Source organism: Bidens hawaiensis, unplaced genomic scaffold (genome assembly GCF_021521415.1).
Source record: "Bidens hawaiensis isolate Kalapana, Puna unplaced genomic scaffold, B.hawaiensis_p1.1 tig00017459_1, whole genome shotgun sequence".
In the NCBI taxonomy this organism is placed as follows: Eukaryota; Viridiplantae; Streptophyta; class Magnoliopsida; order Asterales; family Asteraceae; genus Bidens; species Bidens hawaiensis.
This window is the reverse complement of record NW_027492641.1, coordinates 36988-42987: the sequence shown is the minus strand read 5'-3', so window position 1 is coordinate 42987 and position 6000 is coordinate 36988. Positions and strand designations below refer to the sequence as shown.

At 36.3% G+C, this 6000-nt stretch overlaps 1 pseudogene; it reads right to left on the bottom strand.

The window, feature by feature from the left end:
• Positions 1-217: 217 nt before the first annotated feature.
• Positions 218-1124, bottom strand: LOC143553959 (15-cis-phytoene desaturase, chloroplastic/chromoplastic-like; annotated as a pseudogene).
• Between the last annotated feature and the right edge of the window lie 4876 nt (positions 1125-6000).

The following is a 6000-nucleotide window of genomic DNA, read 5'->3' as shown; positions in this document are numbered from 1 at the left end:
AAGGATTTTTCCTCGCAACAAATCACGGTGTTCATATCATTTTCGTTCATATAATCGTTGTTATCGTTTTAGCACTAAACCTCACATAACAGATTTGGATACATTATCCTTAGCAGATTTTTGTCCAAAACATAGAATATTTCCCATTACTAACGAGAGTATCGTTAGAGTTTATTTTCATTTAATTCTTTAAATAAAATGTGACCCATGTCCTACATATGAAGTAACAGGTACAAGATAAGTTTCACTTAAATTCCTATGGGTGCGTATTTTATCAATTTTCAGCTTACCACGTCTTCATCTTTTGGACAATTAGACCAGACTTGCTTCAACAGTCACCACTTCCCCTCTTGCAGCAAGCAACTCGTAGTCCTGTGTAACAAGATGCATCATAACACACAAAATCAAGGCTTCTTTGTGTTTTATTAATAACCACTGAAGAAGATTTATTACCTGTACAATAGCTTGGGCACAAAACTTTCCTGACAAAACCGCACCCTCCATTGAAGCCAAATACTTTTGTTTTGTGTAATCACCAGCTAAATAAAATCTTTCTATTGGAGATCTTGTAACGGACAACAAGGTTCACAGTCTGGTACTGTTTTATAAACCGACCTGAAACACAAGTATTAATACAAATTGTTCATTTATGGTTAATGCTAACTCCTTGTTAGATAGACATACCAACTAACCTTGGTGTTTTTATTACATGATATAACAATATTTTTGCTTTTCTCCCATCTGCTGCAATTTCACCAGGAAAAAGCTTTGAAGTTCATTCATTGTGGCATCAATAATGTCAGTCACTGCGTGAAATCCATTCTTCTGCAGGTGCAAAGACCAATTCTAGCATTGACCGATCCGGATCATAATATTCCTTCATAATACAAGCAATGTGTTTAACAAGTATCTTTATCTTTCATCTAGTTAAAATATGTAATGTAATGGATGTTTATCATGCAGTATGTTTCCCTTGTTTTTTTTTCATTCCATCCCATTTTCACCCTACTCATCTCCACCGCCCTCCCACTATTACCACCGATCACCACCCACCACCGCCTCCCACCACCACCCCACCGTCGCCTCCACTGACCACCACCACCACATTCACCGCCACCCACCATCACCGCAACCTACCCACCACCTCCCGCTACCACCACCTCTCACGCCATTACTGCCGGCCATCGCCTCCGCCACACCACCTACACCACCTGCCACCGTTAACTAACGTCACTAACCACCACTAATGTCACACCCTGACCAAAGGCGGCGGAACATGTCGGGGTGCGACCGATTTCCCAAATACACAATACACTATTTAAAGTGACAATATTTAATCAACTCATTTTATTTCATAAATCAATAAACAAACACATCTCGTTCATATAAAAAAATTGGAACAAGTAGTAATCATATTGTTCGTTTTTTTTACTAATACCCTAATAGTCTTGATAACGTTTTTCATCAAGTCCTCGTGTCAACAAAAGTCAAACCTGTAACATTTCATAAAATAAAGTTTGTCAACACAAAAGTTGGTGAGCAATTCATAAGTTTGAGCATATAGGTATATAATAATAAAAAACCACAAAACTTGTATACAAAACAATAAATAATAGCAACAATTTAGATATGCAAAAGATAAATAGTTCGCACCCTTTCTAAATGGTAACAACCAAGTATACTCAGATCATAGTGTCCATGAGGCTACCCGCCTCATGCTAAATAGTTATCGTTAATAAGAATACATTAACGACACCCTCCATATGAGAATACTACATGGATTCGGGATTTCGATTCGGATCGCGATACCGTCTATAAGGGGATACCAAATAGATCAGATTTTGTGAGGCCAACCTGCCTTAGCATTCAAAGTTTAGCATTCAAGTGTGGCTACCCGCCAAAGCAATAAACATTTAAGCATGTAAGCATAGAACACCAAATCGAGGAATTATATAAGTAAAGTATACAATCACGTTTGTGGGTTTAAAGATTCAAGTAAATAAAGCATTTAGTTTGATAAGTATGAAATGTCACCCCAAAACGAAAGATGAAAAACGGGGTATGAAAGTACTCACCTCGATTGATGAACCGAGAAATAAAGAGATAGATAAATGAAGCTCGAACGGTAAACGAACAGATCCGACTTGAAAGTTAATTGAAAACGAATAGATAAAATATATTAATGAACTCGAACTTTAGTTGAAATTACATTGAAACATTGAATGAGACGGTTCGGTTGTTAATCGGGTTACCGGTTAGTTTGTTAACGATTAGGGACTCGTACTTAATTGATAATTAAAATAAAAATAATATTATTTTATTGGGGCTTTTAAATAACTAAACCAATATTAAATAGAAACAAGACGGGTTTTAAATCAAGAGTTCGGTTTTTATAAATGAATTGATAATAAAGTTTATAATAATATTATTAATGATAAATGATAGTAATGATAATAAAAATTCTAAAAGATAGGTTATGTATATATATGTATATAGATATAAGATAAAGATGATAATAATAATAATAACAATAATTATTAATAATAATACTAATATAGTATAATACTAATAATAATAGTTAAAGAATAAAGATCTTAGTATTAATTAAAATGTTGTTGATAAAAATGATAATACTAGTAAATAATATTGATAGTAATAATGATATCATACTCGATGTGGGTTCGATTTCTAAACGAGTTAACAAAGTAAATATAATAATATTATTGCTAATAATAAATGAGAAAAATATAATTTTAATAAATAATAATAATAATATGATCTTTAATAATAATATAACAACTTTAATATTTATAATAATGATAATAACATTAATAATAATAATAATAATACTAATAATAGTAATAGTAATAATAATAATAATAAAAATAAAAATCTAGATAATAAACATAATGTTAATAAAAATGGTAATACTAACTTGAATAACTTGTTAACAAAAACAAATCAAAGTTAGTCACAGAGGGAAATCGAACCCGTGACCTCAAGTTCAATAACTAACGTGCGAACAAATCGAACCAAGATAGTGATTTGTTAATTAACTCATAACTAAACTCACAATTGTTAATCTTTACCTATTAACCATTCATGGGGTCGTCGGAGATGAAGAAACGGCGGGTCACCGAAGCCCATTCCGGCCGCTGGAGGCGCGCCAGAAAACGCATAAGAGAGAGAGAGACGGGGAGAGAGATAGAGAGAGACGGGAGAGATAGAGAGTTAGAGACGGAGAGAGAGATAGAGGGATAGAGAGAGAGAAACGGCGAGAGAGAGAGAGAGACGGCGGCCACGGTTTTCCGGTCCAATGGGGAATTTGGCCGGAAAAACGAGCGGGGGGGGGGGGGGAAGAGGGTGCTGCCGGAGGTGAAGGAGCTCGCCGGAAAACGAGGGAGCGTAGAGGGTGGGGGTTTTGTGGACCGAGAGAGGGAAAAATGGTGTGGTGGTGTCGGAGAACAAGGGAGGGATGTGGCCGGAATAGCCGTCGCCGATCGTCGCCGGATGTGTGGTCGCCGGAAAACGGCTGGGAGAAGGGGTGACGGCTGGGAATGTTAATATGTTAGGGTTAGCTATTTTTCTTTTTATATGTAAAATACATATTTACATAAATGGCCCTCCATGTTTGATATTTAGTTATAATTAAATTAAATCTTGTGTAGCCTTAAGGAAAACACATTTTAGTCCCTAATAGTTTATTTAACCAAACTTATAACTAAAATTAACGGTATTTTGAAGAACCTCACACACGCTAGAGTTATAATATCAAAGACTTGATAAATTGCCGGTTCGGGTTTACAAACTTAACCACCATTACGAAGTATAATTTATTAAAATGAAACGCAAAAGGAATCGACATGTTAAAAAATGATTACCAAATGAATATAAAACGAGACCCAAAATTGACGAATGTCACAACTAACCACCATCACCGATCGCCTCCCACTCTCGCCACTACCACCACCCATCATTGCTCACCACAACTACCACTGCCGCCACCACCACCACCCATTACATCTACCACCGCTTATAGCCAACTTTATTTTATTCCATTTTTTTTCATTTCTAACAACATTAATTAATTATTCATTCCATTCCTAGTTTTCTGCATGGTAACCAAACAAAACAATAAAATGGTAATGATCAATTCCATTCCTTTGTCCATTTAATTCTCTCGTCCATTCCATTACCCCATATTAAAGATCTTAGCTCACATGTGGAACCCGATTGGTATTTTGTTAAAACCCGATAAAAAACCCGGAACCCTATGAGTATCCCCGATACTCGATGGGTAATTACCCAATAAATATCCGAAGAGTTTGGGACGGGTCTCTATAATAGGGTATGGGTCTGGGAATACCTAGGCCCGTCCCAGACCCGAATCATTGCCATCTATAATTTGAGAACTCATTGTGTTGTAAGAATATTAAAAGGGGAAATTCCCAAAATAGTCCATACAAACTTATCTCCAACATGACATTGGTAATCGTGACGTGAGATTTGTTAATCACTCACAGTGTGACACGTGTAAAGGTACATGAAAGTTACTCCCAAATATGTCTGCACCGATAGTTTTCTGGCAAAAATCTTTTTATGAAAAACCATGGTTTTCGAATTAAAGTTATCGGCCCCATGAGTTTTCAAAAGCTATCGATTTCCGTGTTTTTTTGAAACCATCGCCTCCGACGCATTTCAGGTGATTTCATCTTTTTTTTTTGCATAAAAAGAAGACTTGTCAGAAAAGATGGATTTTGTTATAAATTATTTAAATTCGATGATTTTTAGATGAAAGTTGTTAGGGCCTGAATTATATGCTGAGGATCCATTATCCTTAACTATCTTGTGGATAGATTATCTTTAAAATATGTATTAGGTTATGAAGGATCAATGATCCTCGGTATTATTTGTTTACTAATGATTGCATTTTTAATGGTGATGTGTTAGCCAGGTATAACAATTTTATGATCAAGTCTACCGTATATCTCACTATAAGGCATCTTAGCACATGATCAAGACTGAGGAATAAGCTAGTAGAAGAAGTGGCGGATTTATAGGACTTCTTGTTGAGTCATCAATAACTGAGTACTAAGGATAGGATATGTTATTCTTGAAAACGTGCTTGGATCAATTATCCTTCTGAAGAATTCTCTAACTGAGTCTGGATCTAAGATTCTTAGTCAACATTGCTATTAACGGATAATTTTTGCATGAAGACTGATTATAATAGCTGCAACGGATCCTAGACCTAGTCTACCATTTATTTCGCTATGGAACTTCAATAAACACGTGGTCAAACAGCACGATGGAAGAAATTGGAAGACTAGCGAGTTTTTAGGACCTAGTGGTTAGTTAGTTATTTTTTGTTTTCTTTATAAACATTGAGTTGTGATCAACCCTAGGACACATACGGTTCACTAGCTTTACTACTACAGATTCTAGCTCGCAAATTCTTTGTAATCTCACACACACTTAGCTCGATTGTAATCGTAGATCAACAACTCCACCCATTGTAACCATTTTTTGATATTAATAAGCCGGTGATCGACGAGTTGTCATCACCCGGGGTTTTTTCTTTTGATCTGAACAAGATCAAAGGGTTTTTCCTCGCAAAAAATCATTGTGTTCATCTTAATTTCGTTCATATATTCATCCTTATCAATTTAGCACTATACCTCACTTTACGGATTTGGTTACATTATCCTTAGTAGATTTCTATCCAAAACAAAAGTTATCTTTTTTTTTTGCATAAAAAATATAGTTGTCTTTAAAACTTTTTTGAAAATCATATCTACCACCCACCGCCACCATTAACCACCACCACCAACCGCCCACCACCATCACCACCACCGCCCACCACCACCACCCACCGCCATCATCAACCACCATCATCCACCACCACCATTAACCACCACCACCATCCACCCACCGCCGTCCACCACCATTCACCACCACCGCCATCCACCACCACCACCATTCACCACCACCTCCCACCGT